General features: G+C 38.1%; 1 long non-coding RNA gene across 1 annotated transcript in view; it reads left to right on the top strand.

Annotated features, from left to right (window-relative positions):
- Positions 1-13,897, top strand: part of LOC131503703 (uncharacterized) — an 86,798-nt gene extending 72,901 nt beyond the window's left edge. Inside the window, exon 6 of the long non-coding RNA XR_009257538.1 lies at positions 13,641-13,897. This is a non-coding gene — a long non-coding RNA (uncharacterized LOC131503703). The remainder of the gene's footprint in view (positions 1-13,640) is intronic.
- Positions 13,898-15,989: the final 2,092 nt, after the last annotated feature.

Raw genomic sequence — 15,989 nt, 5'->3', positions numbered from 1 at the left:
GAATGCCAGCTCCAGCTGCCCCATGGTAGCTCCCACTGAGAACTGCCCCATTGCCATCAGCTTCCACTCCTCATCCTTCTTTCTTCCCTACCTGACTCTGACCCTACCACAAGATAACCAATCAGTTTGCATTCCCACAGGGCTCAGGTGTCCTTTTCAAATCAATCATTAATTGCTTTCTAAAGAATGTTCATTCCATAGGGCTGTAAAGTTCACGGACAGGTCTCAGGGTCATTGCTGGGAAGTATTTCTTCAGTGTAACGAGGAACACTTCAGTCTTATTTTTCCTTTTCAAACACAGCATCCCTACTTCTGTATTTTATAATACTAGAGTTCTACTGTAAGCTTTCTTTTGAGCAAATGTTCTGCTTTAGAAAAAAGAAAAGCTGGAAAGTCACAAAAGTTATCCATATTAATGGAAATGTAGGCATTAGTCTGCGAGTCCTTCCAGGTAGAATTTTCACAATGACATTCTAGAGGCAATGCCTTAACCTTGTGGATCTAAGACAGTGGAAGTGAAGGATGGACATTTACGGTCAGTTAGTTTTTATGTGAACTTAAATCACATGGACAGCCAGCCTGCCCAGTGTAGAGGTAGGAAGACAAACGTTGCTGAGACAGTAGCAACAAGGAAAGCATTCTCTCTGTTATCATAGAAAATATCTAACATTTTCCTCCCTTCCCACTTCTTTGTGTCCCTGTTTGTTTTGCACAGTCTTTGCTTTAATACAGTGATCTCGGTACAAATGGAAATTTGTGTTTTCCTTAAAAAAAATAAAACACAACTAAATAAGAGCTCATTTACAATGTCACCCACTTCATCTAGTGAATCACAAACAAAACAAAACAAAACAAAAAAAAACCAAAACTATATGTGGTGCTTCAGTCCCTGAACATCCACGGCATTAATCAGAAAAGAAAACCATAATGTATGAGGTCTTTGAGGTCTTTTTATTTTCTTGTAATGTAGTAGAATCACATGATGGATGCTGCCTTATGGCAAGGGGGAGCTTCTGCTCCAGGCCCACCTTTCCCAGCCCTTTCTGTGACCAGGCAGTAATGCTATGGATGAGCTGAACACACACATAGAACTTTCTTCACCTTTAGTGTAGTTTTTTGCATAATTATTTTTTTGTTTCAGAAATTCCTTTCATATTTAATCCAACCAGATATTTGCCTCATAACATTTTGCTAGATGATCAGGGAGTTACGTCTCTGGTCAAGAGAGGAGAGAGTGATATGATTTTCCAGTTTCCTTCCTGCCCTACTTTCAGGGACAGTTGGTTGTTATGCAAATCATCTTAAAGCAACATTCTGGGTCAATATTTTGGCTTTTATATAGAAAAAGAAGTTTCTGTCCTTTGTGATCTCACAGTCAGCAAGCTGCACAGACCCTCCCTTTCCAGTAGGGTGAGAGGAATAGATGCATCTCCTCTGACTTGGCTATTCACCATGCCCACAGGAAGAGTGGACCTTGCTGGGGTGTGAAGGTTGGTTTTCTCTGATGTGGCACTCACACAGTCGGGAACGTGTGGAAAGCGAAGGAAATTATCCAATGGCTGTAATTATACTGACTCATTGACACAAATGCTGAGAGGCAGATGTGGCATAAATAATGAAAGAACACAAAGGAGACTCTTTATTATCAAATCCAGCTTTCACTCTTCATCACACAGGAAGCAGCCAAGACCACAGAGGCCAATGGTAAGAATCCCTGTTTCTCCCACGGCCCCTTGATTATTCCCCCACTGGGAGAACTAAGTGGTGGATATCAGAACGCTGACCTATTCGAGTGAAGCAAAAAAGCAAACATGAACCAACCTCTAACATGGCAAACTGTGTGACATCAAATGAAAACTGCCATATGGATGAAATAAACAGGACATGTTGAGGGAATGTACCAAAGCCACAGGGCAAAAAGGAAACCAAATCAAAGAATGGCTCCCACCAAAGTTGGGTTGAGCCATGAAGAGACAGTAACAAAACAGTCAAGTCAAGTCCCTCAGCAGCATAAGTGGCAGCCATTATGGCTCCCACAATCTCAACTATCTCCTTTATAAAATGAGACAACTAGTAGCCCTTGCCTTGAAGAGAGAATTTTCTTAATTTTGTTTTCAGAACGTTATTACTGGTGTATAGAAATATAATTGATTTTTGTATATTGATCTTGTGTTCTGCAACTTTGCTGAACTCATTTATTAATTAGTTCTTACAGTTTTGTGTTTTTTGGGGGGGATGGGAAGGGGTGTGGATTCTTTAGGATTTCTTGGCATCTGCAAATAGGAATTGATTTACTTTTTTCCAATCTGGATACTATATATATATAACTTATTTATTTTTACCTAATTGCCCTGAATAGAACCTCTAATACAATACAATATTAAACAGAAGTGCCAGAAGTGGATATCCTTGTCTTGTTCCTGGTCTGAAGAGGAAAGGCATTTAGTTTTTCATAATTTGGTATAATGTTAGCTGTGGGTTTTTCATAGATGTCCTTTATCAGGTCGTGATAATATTTTTAAGCTCACATTCTAGGAGTCGCTTCTGGGTGAGAGTAGCTTATTGTTCAGTCAGGGTTTCATCATATGTTGTGTTTAAGCCTCTTGTGTCAGTGAAGCTTCTGTTTCGTATTTGTGGGTCTATGTGTGGCTTGGAGGATGCTTTCAAGTCGGTCTCACATCCTGCTCTCACTGACCCTGAGTAGGTGCAGCCTGCTGCCAGGGCACAAACTACAAGTTGTATCTGATCCTAGGAAGGTTGTTCGTGACTGTCTCATCACCTGCTTCCCTCTGTTAAACTTTTGGATGCCCTGACATTTTGCATTTATCAGATCAACTAACCTTTACATTTTTCTCCACAAAAATCTCCATTATTTTAGACAATGACCTTAAGAATGGAGTTCTGCTTTTATTCCAAATAAAGTCATTCCCTACAGGCAGAAGCTTGTTGCCCTTATGGCCTGACTTCTTCCTCTTGTACAGAAATCCTGCATCACTTTCCTGGGGCTGGGAATGGAGACTGGTTTTTCAAGAGTGGCATCCGACTGGTGAATGGGCATGGAAGGGAGTGGCAGCCCTTGGTTATATTGGTTTATCCTTAAGCATGGGACCTAAGGAGTTGAAGCAGGAGCAATCAGGAGCCCTGTACTCAGCCTGCCGTGCCTGGGATAGATCAACAAGTCAGGGCTGGGTGGGGCAAGAGAAACCCGGTCCAGTTGGCTGTGCCTGACAAGAATAGGGTTCCTGCGATGGGGGTGAAGGGCTCTGGGGGGAGATGAGAAATATTAGCAGTTTGCCCCTCCCATGATGGAACTATAGCCCTAGACTAGGAGCTGAAGGGAGAAGCAGCCTCTGTCTTCTTGACCACACTTATCCTGAGCAAGACCCCTGTCCTACTCTGTCCATATCACAGAGCTGGGGTGTTGGAGAGTAACAGAGTGAATTACAGCTGGATTCTTGCCATGGATTCTTGCTGTTCTCACTAAGGTTCAGCAGATTTTTTTGAATGAATATTTCTCCATATGCCGTATACCCTTGGGAAAATTTCTTGAGACTTTTAATGATTTCTCTTTTAAACTTTTATCAGTTAAATTGTTATTTTGCTGGGGAGGATTCACAGGGAGTTCTACCCCTGATTTGCATTTGGCTATGTTTTCTTGAGTGGGGAAGAGAGAGGAGGGATGTATAGTACTCTCCCTGTAACAGTACATGGACATGTATCACTGGAGTGAACCTGTAATATCAATGTGTGGCATTTGGTAACATTTTTAGGACTTCTAAGATAAACAACAAGACGTTATTAAGGGTTTCAAACAAAGAAAGGACATTATTTTAACCACCATGAATGTGGCAGTTCTTGTAACTACCACAAGAATATGAATTTGATAGTGATCAGATTGGGAACAAGGTAACAGATTAAGAGGCTACCAAAATTGAATCAAATATCTTATCAGCTCTCTCACTGCAGCTTGTCCAAGAGGCACAGCTATTACAAATGTTTCCATAAAGGCTTATATTAGAATGATGACATTTGAATGGGAAAAAGGAAGTGAGGAGAAAATACTATGAAAGAAAATTCTATAGGCCTGATAGTGGATTGAATGAGGAAAGGGACGAAAAATAAAGAATTAAAGGTTACATTTAGTTCCTAAGCCACCGTTCTGATTGCCATTTAAATGGTAAGAAATACAGACCTGAAATAAAGGCTCCAGGTTGAGGAAAGCTAGTATATTTGGATATTCGTTTTTATGAGGATAAAATAGTAATGCTTCATAAGGAAGGTCTAGATCCATCAGGCAATTGCCCATTCCTAGATAGATTTTTGGAAAACAGCTATTGATAATGAAGCTGTGAGTGTGGATTAGATTACTGAAATAGAATGGACAGTCGTAAGCGGGTTAGGAACTTCCTGGAAGGCTTGCACATAAAGAAATAGTGGAAAGGAAGTAGTGAAGGAAACTACAAAGGTGTGGTCAGCAGGAAGGAATGAAGAGAGGAGCACAGTCTCCATTACCTTTGCAACTGAATTAACTGTATGTTAGTTAATACACTCTTTAGTTTTTCAGTGCTTCTATTATTCTTTTAAAACCCTTACCCTGAGGCGCCTGGATAGCTCAGCCGGTTAAGCCTTTGACTTTGGCTCAGGTCGCGATCTCACGGCTTGTCTCATGAGTTCAAGCCCCCGCAACAAGTTCAGTGCTGACAGCTCAGAGCGTGGCTCCTGCTTCAGATCCTTTCTCTCTCCCACTCTCTCTCAAAAATAAACATTAAAAATAAATAAATGTAAAAATTTTTTTAAATGTTTATCTTTATTTTTGAGAGAGAGAGAGAGTGAAACAGAGCACAAGAGGGGGATGGGCAGACAGAGAGGGAGACACAGAATGTGGAGCAGGCTCCAGGCTCTAAGCCGTCAGCACAAGAGCCAGATGCGGGGCTTGAACCCTCAAACTGTGAGATCATGACCTGAGCCAAAGTCAAACGCTCAACCGACTGAGCCACCCAGGCGCCCCTGCAAAAAAAAAAAAAAAAAAATTAATGAATAAACATTAAAAAACAAAATTAAAACCCTTAGCCAAAGTCAGTTTGGTACAGGATAGACAGAACCAATGACTTCCTCATTGAAGTATTTCACAGGAAAATATTTTATTGTTTCTATAAGATCCTTCTGGGGATCTACTGCTATGCCTCTAAACATGAAATAAAATACAGCATTGATGCACTGGGAGACTCCCAGTCTATCTCCCTCCTGTATGTATCTATTTGTGTGTTCCTTTGACTGTATTTATTTATTTCTTAAAAAAAATTTTTTTTACATTTATTTATTTTTGAGAAACAGAGGGAGACAAAGCGTGAGCAGGGAAGGGGCAGAAAGAGAAGGAGACACTGAATCTGACACAGGTTCCAGGCTCTGAGCAAGCAGTCAGCACAGAGCCTGATGCAGGACTCAAACCCACGAACTGCGAGATCATGACCTGAGCCTAAGTTGTCATGACCTGAGCCGAAGTTGGATACTCAACCGACTGAGCCACCCAGGCGCCCCCCTGTGACTGTATTTAAAGCGGGAATGCCTACATCTTTGCTGAAAGTTCAATGAATTTTCAGTTTTCGCGAAAGGGCACATTGAGCATAATTATCAGGATATTTGCCTAAAGGAGTTATTTTACTTTGGCACACAAGATGCACTCTCAACTCCTTTCTAGCACTTTGTGTTTTAGCTACCCTTTTTTTTTTTTTTCTGTCACCTTCCTTCCTACAGGTCCAACCAGTTCAGCATAGCTTACTCTAAAAGTGAGAGAATGATCACATTTCATAACTTGAGATAACGATAGCAATAACTGATACTTAGTAAGCCCTTAGTATTATACCAAAACTAAGGGTTTTAATATCTGAACTCTTTTGATCTTGAAATACATACTCTGTGGTAGATACAGTTATTCTTTCCATGTCACATGTAAGAGAACTGAAGCAGAGGGACATGGAGGGACTTGCTCAGTCTTACATACCCATTCCATGTGGCATAAGCAGGATTCAGGACACAGAGTGTGCCTCCAGAGCTAGACTCATCCTTTTCATCAAGCATCAAAATCTATAATTATCCGAGTCAACATTTTTCTTATCTATTTCACTAGATCTGTATTTTAAAAAAATCAAAGAATGTATCCTAACTTTCTCGGGTCTTAAGTTGTTGGACATTAAAATACAAACAGATCCTGTTTCACTCAAAAGTTACTTCTAGCAATTTACAGATGGTTGAGACCTGCAGGTTCAACAAATATGAACCTAATAGACAGTAGAACCTGAAAACTATTAAGGGTGGTTTACAAATGGGTTTCAAAAATAGTGTCATCTTAAAAGCAACCTTGTCTTTAATTAATGCCCTTCTCCCTCCCTTTCTCTCACTCTCTCTTTCCCTCTCTCTTTTAAAATAGTTTTGATTCTTTGTATTCCCTTTCCTTTTTTCTGAAATTTCTCACTGGTTATTTAATCCCAATAGAACTGGTCTACAAGCCTCAATTACTCAGCCAGTCCAACACTTGAATAAATATTGTTGGGCTCAAAAGGCAAAGCTATTGGATGTAAGAGATACCAGTATATTACTCAGAGTATTATTCGATGCAGAATGATGGACAGGGTGCCATTCAAGTATCTCTTCCCATTGACGTTTCAGACAGCAGTTCCACAGGCACAAATGGGGCCAAAGGCCTCAGGACTTTTCATAAGAAAGGAACATGTGCACTCTGAAGTTCAAGTTTGATAGATATCCTAATTTCAATTAAACATTGGGCTCAATCTCCAGTTAAAGATCCAGCTGGTAATTGTAAGACTGGAAGTGGTATTAGAAAAACTTGTTAGAGTTTTAAATGGCATTACAGCTCAGCTGCCAGTTGAAAAGAAACAGTCATGCCCATTCACATGTTTAATCCAGGAAAGCATATATTGGAATAAGTGTTAATTCTTAGTGAGGAAAAAAATATGTCTAAAGCACTTATAATTAGCACTAAAGGCTGGTGGTTCTTTGGCCCACATTATTTAGTCAGTTGCTACAATAAACCTTTATGTATTTTTGTAGTGGAGACTTGGCCAAAATGCTGTTTTACCTCTTATGTGCTTCTGGCTTTGTGAACAAGAAATGCACCAAGATAAACCTTGAATGTATTTAAACTCAGTCCTTCAACTCACAGCAAACAAGTTATAAGCAGCAAGCCTGGTAAAATGAAATATTCTTTATGGGAAAATGGATTTACATACATTAATCCATTCCATGGCAGGATGGAGACCGTTCCTAGACTGTGACCCAGAAATTGATTACTCAAGCAAGTTAAATGTGAGAACAGCCTACCTTTCTATGGGTTAAGCTGGGAGGGTGCATATACATTTCTCTTCTCCTTGTACATTACTATAAGATCTGTTAGACGGGAAGGAGGAATCGAGAGGAATTTGGTGTCAGTGATTCTTACTGCATTTTTAAGCCAATTTCCATATTGGGAGCAGAGAGCTACTAGGTGGCCCTAAATTCCAGGAATATGATACAGACTTTGTATTTTTCCCAATCTTTTCTCTCTGTGTAGCAAGAAAGCCCAATATAGCAAGTAAAACAAGGGTAATTCATTTTAATCTATAAGCAGTCCCTTCAAGAGCCTTTCCCAAGAAATCTGAGGAAGAATTAGAGCCATTCATGAAGTCAAGTATTTAATTAGGTTGGAAAGATAACATTTACTAGTGTGCTCCTAGAAAGAGTCTCTGAACATTTGGGACTCTAACTAAAAGTATGATATTAAAGTTTTGCCTTTTGGGAGCTATCTACATTTGTAGCAATTTTCTAGGTATTTCCATCCACAGAAATTTGCCTTTAATTTTTGAGCTGGAGGAGAGGGTGGGGTGGACAACAGAACAAAAACAGAGCACTGAAGCCAGGAATTCAATCACAGCTGGATACATTTTGCATAGACATCTTATACAAGTTACTGCAGAGCTGAAAGACAAAAGCAAAACTGAAGGAGAAACCAGTTATTACCACTTAATGGGACATGGAGGGGCAGGACTAAGTACTCTAAAAGTACACGATAACTATTAGCTGATTGATTCATTAGCTGATTGAATTCTTAGAGAGTCAGGGAATTTAAAAATGATGCTTAAATCCTCCTTCAGAAACTCCCTTGTTTTGCTTGTCTGGGCACAATTTATATTAAACATAGTGAACATAATTCTGAAATATCATAGAATACTCCAAATCAAGTAGATAGACTTAAGGAAAATACATTGTTCTAAAATATATTACATATCTTCCCTACTCTTTTCTGCTTCCTGTCCTCAATTCGTTTTTTACAACCTCCACTATGGTGTTTCCAGTTTATATGTATCAGGGCTAAGAAATTCTTTGTTTTAAACATAGGCACACAAGTTGATTTCCTCAGCCAGTGGCAAATATTTAAGGTGGCATTGAGATCAGAGGGTCTGATTAGAAGTAGCTCAAATATAAAAACATAACCTGTCTTTTCTCAGTGTTCACTATCCTACAGGAATTAATGAAATCACAAAGTAATGATTCAATTAGCACTACCTTAGCTGTCATGAGAACTCTAGACCTCTGTAAAGTCCCTTGTATATATTTTTTGGTGTCCTTAAGGGAGTCTTATGAATGCTCACAGATATGAATACGTGCCAAAGTGCATCCAATTCTCCATTTCTTAATGTGCTCAAAAAAAGTCTGAAACTGAATAACAGTGTTTTGTGATGATGTAGTATGGCTTTTTTCCCTATTCTGTGTCATATTCTATTAAATACTCAAATCAGTACTTCTTGTACTCCAAGGTATTATGGTATTTGGTGAAACAGCTCCCTCGATTTTGAGTTGTTTTGTTTTACCAGGTCTATTCCTAGGATCCACACATGTAACCATTGCATCAAGCAATGCACAGGTTTACAAAGGAGCCATCAAATTGAGCTCAGAACCCCAAAAATATGATTTCGTAGCTGACTCAGTGCCTCAGTGCCTAACTCCTTCTTCCCTCAATATACTGTTATTCTCTGGGAAGATCTTCCAGCTTCTGAGCTCACAGCTTCTGTTTGGTCCATGCTAGTGGTTAATCAGACATGCAAAGACCTGTCCCCAAACCAAACTGGAAGTTCTGACAAATAAACCATGGAATTGTCATTTTATATAAAATTTGTTACCAAATGCTCACTTTTGTTTAAAGAGGAAGACATTAATACGATATAAAAGATTTGCTTCTCTTTCTGAATCAATGGCCACTAAGCTAATAACTTTCTGAGTTTGCATGTTGCAGAGAGGTCCAGTTTGGTGAGCCCTGGAGGACAAATGACTACAGGAAACCTTGAATGATGCTGCTTCTTGCTAAAGCATCATAATGCCTGGCAGAATTAGCTGAAGACCCCATTTAATAGAATCTTCTCTACCTTCATCTAGATAACATTTATCAGTGGTTCCTTAGGGAGGAGAAGAAATAAATGGCATTCTGCTCTGCTGAGACACATGAAGCAGGCACATCTTGAAGGTCAACTCTACAGTCTGTCAAGTTGTAGCAAGCTTGTGAGGAGGGGCATTTGTTCTATTCGCCTCTCCTATCAAAGAAAGTATCTAATCATGTCCCTTTTAGAAAAAAAAAAAAAAACTTGGAAAGCATCAGTGTATTTCAGATCACTTGACAGTGCATGAATTATCAACATATATGAAATTATTCATTTATGCAAAACTATAATTTGTATAGCTTCTTATTCAGCATGACTATAACCCATGTGTGCCAAACATACACAGTCATAACTTCATTAGAATAAGTATTCAAGGCAGGGATTTCTAACCTCTAATTTCTTTCCCTGTCATACACACACGCACACATAAATTGCACACAGAAACACACACACATAAATCCACATTTGCTCATTAAGGATACTTTTGTTAAAAGTAGTAACCAATATGTGGAAAATAAGCCCTGTGCACTGCATAAGATATTTGTAACAGTGTGAGCAGAGTGGAGACCCCCCAAAAACATCTGAAGGCTATTTGATCCCTTGAAAATGTCAGGAATTGCATATTCCTAAAAGAATGTTAACAGTATAACAAAAGAGCAAAGTGAAGAGAAAGAAATAGATACATTCATTTAAAATTTCTTTCACATTTTAGGCAATACCAGAAAATATCTTGATAGAATTATCCTGTTGGTTATCCCACGCATTAGATATTAATTAGCTTGATGTTTTGAAAGTTTCACAGGGAAAAAAAAAAGTGAAATAACTGAATAAATTCAATCTCTAATAAAGGAGTGACTTCCTGATTTTCTGGACTATCCTAGTATTTATTGAAGAATTAAGAGGAGGAGGAAAAAATAAAAGTAAAAAAACAAATAAAACTCTCCATCTCATTGGACTAAATAAAACCCAAAGAACTAATAAATGGTGTGCTTTTTAAAAAGCCAATTCTTATGTGTCAAAAAATATATTTATTTTTATTATTATTATTTTTCCAGAGATTGTGGAATGGGGGATTACAGGTGATGGTTACAGTAGCCAATGCTGCTATTCACAGAAGAAATGTCATATTTGGAGTGGTGGTGGTGGCCATGAGAGAGCTTTCCAACAGTCTTTCTGGACAGACACAAAGGAAAGGGTAAAAACAGCCAAAGCTATTCAATTGCAGAGACTCATTAGTGTCTGAATGTGGAGCTCCAGCAACACAGCCTTTTGAGGCGTGGATAAATGCCAGAATACTCTCTACTTCTCCTTCCATCCCACTCGACCCCTACTCCAGCTCTGAAGTGAGAAAGCATTTATCGGTTTGATATTTTGCAGCAAAGGAGAGAAAGGGGGAGTCCCAAGCAAGCTGAGCAAGAAGCTTAATCCCATATTTATTCTTAAGAAGAAGGAAATCTTTCAGAGACAGTCTGCCTCTTCAGCTCCACCTTGTACGACTCTGGTGTCTGTGGGGTCCTCAGTGGATCTTTGAGGAGCTAACTGCTAGGTCTGGGCAGGTCTAATATAACTGGCTTGGTGGAGGTGTCATTCAGAAGAGTACTGACAAGTCATTTAGTTTAGATTTGTCATCACCATCATCATCATTATAACTCACACAGAGGCAGGAAGTAAGAAACCAGTAGTCAAAAATACAGCATGAAACTTCTTCACCTCAATATACATATTTATAAATATATAAATATATAAATAAATATATATACAATATAAATATATATATTTATCAAGGTGTTTTGGTTTACATCAACCAACTGCTAAGTATATTGAAATGACATCTAAGTATTGAAAAAAGGATGCCAAATATTATTTGGAGATAAAAAACTATAATTCAAGTTTTACTTGCTTTTCTAAGAAGGTAGCTGTGAATATAATTTTTAGAAATGGTTACTAGAGACTTCTGGTTTCATCTCTGAAATGTAAATGGCATGGAAGTGGTTGCTCCCATCCTGACAACAAGAAAAAACTGGAAAAATTAAAAATCAATAATTTTTTCTTGAACCCATCAGAAAACTGAGGTTCTAGGGCAAATGAACACCCTGAAATTGGGAGAAATAGTTACAAAGAGAGAAAAAGAGCTGAGATCAGCTGACCAGGAACAGGAAAAGCTAGAGTTCATAAACTGAGAAGACACTTAAATGGTAATTTTGATGAATTGCTGGAGGCTGAGAAGAAGTACTCTGAGAGTGAGAAGCTTCTTGGGGCTGTTGTATTAGGGAGCTGTATACGTTTGAGGACTTTAACTCCTGGAACCTGCTAGGTTCTCATGGTGAAGAGCTAAGATCTCATGGCTCTGACAAACAGAGAGGAAGAATAATTATTGCAAAATACAACCAGAGCTTTCTTCATAACAAAGGCATACTCTCCAAGGAAAAGACTTTTTCAGAACCTTATCCCCCATGGAAAGGGGATTCCTCCCACTCCATCCCCTACCAGCCCTCCTGTCTCACCAAAGGAGGAATGCAACGTAGTCAAGAAATAGTTAATGGAACATTGTCATGAACTCTACTTCCTCAAGGAAATAGATCGGGAATGCTGCAGCTAAGGAAGTGGCAAAGTGAATACAGGCGGTAGGGTTCTGCTACAACAATAGCAACAACTTGTGAAGGTCAGAGTCCAGAGACACAGTCCACTAACAGACTGAGATTTAATTGGAAGCTTAGAGAACATTCCCCTTTCCCATACTTTACCACCATATCAATGTAAAATTACATTGGGTTACAGTTGAAGAGTTGTAAAATAGACTCTCTTTGAATGGAAATACTTAGAGAAGTCAATGGAGGAGACCAATACAAAGATTCTAGAAGAATGTGAAGCTTCTGCCACCCATCAGATGTATTCCAACTCTTCATCGGATTAACAGAAAACCTCACATTAAAGGCTTATTTAATAATTTCCTACTACCTGGAACAGCATGTTTGACTTTCAACAAATAATTACAAGCCATGCCAAAAAGCAAGAAAAAAAAAACATTCTAAAGACAGAAAGTAACTATTAGAACCAGACTGACCTATAAAACAAAGATTTGAATTATTAGACAGGTAATTTAAAATAATTATGATTAATATGTTAAAGACTCTAATAGAAAAGGTAGACAACATGTAAGAACAGATAGGCAATATAAACAGGATGGAGGATCAAAGTACAAAAAGAAAATGCTAGGAATAAAAAAACCTGTAACAAAAATAGAAAATGCCTTTGACAGGCTTACCAGCAGACTTGACATGGCTAATGAAAGGGTCAGTAAGCTTCAAGATGGAACAAATATGTTTCTTTGCTCTGTCAGCTGAGGTGGCGTCCAAGCAATAACACCCCAGTAGCAACAGGCATACCAGCACCTGCATTTTGGTTTCTAACACCATGTCCCAGTAAAAGGAACTGGACTCCTTGAAAAAATGTCTGATTATAGAACTGGGGCAAGAAACATGAAAAATAAACCTAGAACATCCTGCTGTGTCAGGAAGTAAGGAAGTGCTCACACACACACACACACACACACAGAGTATGTCACAGAGATAAAACGGCCAGCTGAAAGACCTCACAAAGGCCAAAACTGAAATAATTTGAGCAAAAAAACAAAAGTAGTTTTGGATTATAACCCAAAGTATAGAATAAATATCTGTGAGTTAATACTGATATAAATAAGTGACTAAATAGATAAACAAAAAAAAGAAAAGAAAAGACAAGGGGCACCTAGGTGGCTCAGTTGGTTGAGCACTGACTGTCAGTTTCAGCTCAGGTCATGATTATGGGTTGGAGCCCCCCATCTGCACTGGCAGCACAGAGCCTGCTTGGGATTCTCTCGCGCGTGTGCTTTCTCTCTGCCCTACTCCTGCTTGCACTGTCTCTGTCTTGTCTCTATCAAAATAAGTAAAAAAAACTAAAAACAACAACAACAACACACAAATCTCCCATTCAGGAGAATTCCAAATTATTTATGTAGATATTCCACTCTCATAGAGGTGGAGCACAACTCCCCCCTTCCTTCCAAAGGCTACAGAAAGTGGGGAGTAGAGGGTAAGTTTAGAGTGGTAAAATCCAACACTACAATAGACAGGAGGTCAAGGTGAATGTTGACAGTGAAGTCATGTTGATAGTATGCATCATCAACACCATGGGATGTGAATGGGACTTAACCTCTGTGCTCTTACTCCCCAGAATCCAAAGTCCCAGTCTAATCATGAGAAAAACATCAGACAAACTCCAAAGAAGGGATGTTCTAGAAAATACCTGATCAGTACTCCTCAAAACTGTCAACATCGTTAAAAACAAGGCAAATCTGAGACCCACAGCCAAGAGGAGCCTAAGGAGACATGAAGAATGACTGTAATGTGACATACTAGAAAGATCCTGGAACAGGAAAAGGACCCTAGGTATAAACTAAGGAAATCTGAATAAAGTATGGGTTTTGGTAATATTATTTCAATGGCCATTCATTAATGGTAACAAATGTACCATAGTAATATAATATTTTTAACAACAAGGAAAACTGAGTGTGAAGTATATGGGGAGCTTTGTACAGATTACTGTTATAATTTTTCTGTAAATCTAAAACTTCTCTAAAATAAAGTTTATTTTTTTAAAATTACTATTGGAGTTAAAATTTGTCAGCCTTTAATGTTTTAAAAGGACATAAGTAGCGCCTTGTCATTGAACAAAAATCATAAAATAATTATAGGCAAAAGGAAAATAACCATTAAAATTCCAATACTCAAACTAACCACTTAATATTTGGGGGTATGGCCTTTTACGTTTATATGCGTATGTTCCCCAAATTAGGACCATACTGTATGTACCACTTTGAATCTACTTCTTTCATATAAAAACATACTATGAATATCAATCCATTATAAAAATAGACATCTTTATTATAATATTTAAATGTGATAAAGTCTTCCATTGTACTTTTGTAATAGAATTCATGTAACCGATCCCCCTATTGAAGAATATTTAAATTTTATATTTTCTCCTCCAAACTCTTTGTAGGCATATTAATGAATTTTCATAGTTTAAAATCTTGCAAGTAGATTTGTTCAGTTAAAGGGTATGTTCTTTCTAAAGGCTTTAATATGTATTGATAAATTTCCCTACAGAATGGCTATGCAATTTTATACACTTTCCAGCATTATAAGAGCATGGTCTTTTTTTATACTTTCCTCAAAATTTAGGATTATGTTCTTAAAATTAAAAAAAATCTTTGCCATTGTAAAAGGAAAAAAACTAGTTACCTCCTTGTTGTTTTAATTTGCATTTCTTTCCCACTGGTCATTTGTTAATAATCTCTTTATACCCTTTGTCCATTTCTATTATTATTTATGTCTTTCATTTGATTTGAAAGAATTCTCTTTATATTAATAAGAGTAACACTTTGTTGTAATTGTGTTATAACACAAAATATCCAATGCTTTTTCAGTTTGATTTAAAACTTGTTTCTTTTTTGCTTTGATTTGTTTCTTTGTTTTCTTTTTTGTTTTCCTTCCTTCCTTCCTTCCTTCCTTCCTTCCTTCCTTCCTTCCTTCTTTTCTGTATTAAAGTCAATTATATCAAGCAGTTGCTTTACGGTTATATTTTAGAATTCATGCTTACAAAGCCTCCCTGATACAAAGAATATAAATACTTACTTAAATATTGTTTTTACATTTAATTTTTTTTAATGTTTACTTACTTTTGAGAGAAAGAGAGAGAGAGACAGAGGCATGAGCAGGGGAGGGGCAGAGAGAGGAAGACAGATTCCGAAGCAGGATCCAGGCTCTGAGCTGTCAGCACACAGGCCGACATGGGGCTGGAAGTCACAACCGTGAGATCATGACCTGAGCTGAAGTCAGAAGCTTAACGGACTGAGCCACCCAGGTGCCACTGTTTTTACATTTAAACCTCCAGCCAATTTATATTTTGTGTTGTGATGTAACTTATTGGATAGAATTTATTTTTTTCCAAGAAACTATTAACCAACAGCCCTGACACTCCTTATTCAATAATAGATCCCTTTCCTACTGATTTAAAGTTCCACTGTTATCATACTTTAAATGCTTTTATGTATTTGCTTCTGTGTCTTGCTCTTTTAATGTATTCCTTTAATTTCAATGCCTGTTACAGTACATGGAACAATTTTAATTTGTTGTTTTTATTTTGATGACTAAATTGATAACATCCTGGATGTTTTTTGTTTCTTAGCAAAGCCCAATAATCTTGAGAATGTACAGACTGCAGGAAGTCTTTTCTTCTTCGACCACCTCCTGAGAAGAAGCAGGGGTGGGGGGGGGTTGGGGGGGGTTGGGGGGGGTTGGGGGGGTTGGAATTCACTAATCTGAGTAGAGGCTTCAGTGTCAAATGCTCTGGCTTTGCCTTTGTGTAAGAGAAGACCATTTCATGACTAAAGATTGCCTCTATGTTAATTCCACTTAAAAAGCCAAGAAATTTGGTGACCTGTGTTAGGTTGTAGGCTTAACACTGGAAAGGTCAAGAAAGATTAGTCTCCCACCAATCTGTCCCCATCCCATTGCAGTA

The sequence above is a fragment of the Neofelis nebulosa genome, chromosome 2, assembly GCF_028018385.1.
Source record: "Neofelis nebulosa isolate mNeoNeb1 chromosome 2, mNeoNeb1.pri, whole genome shotgun sequence".
Classification (NCBI taxonomy): domain Eukaryota; kingdom Metazoa; phylum Chordata; class Mammalia; order Carnivora; family Felidae; genus Neofelis; species Neofelis nebulosa.
Note: the sequence above shows the minus strand (reverse complement) of the source record. Positions and strands in the feature narration are given on the sequence as shown.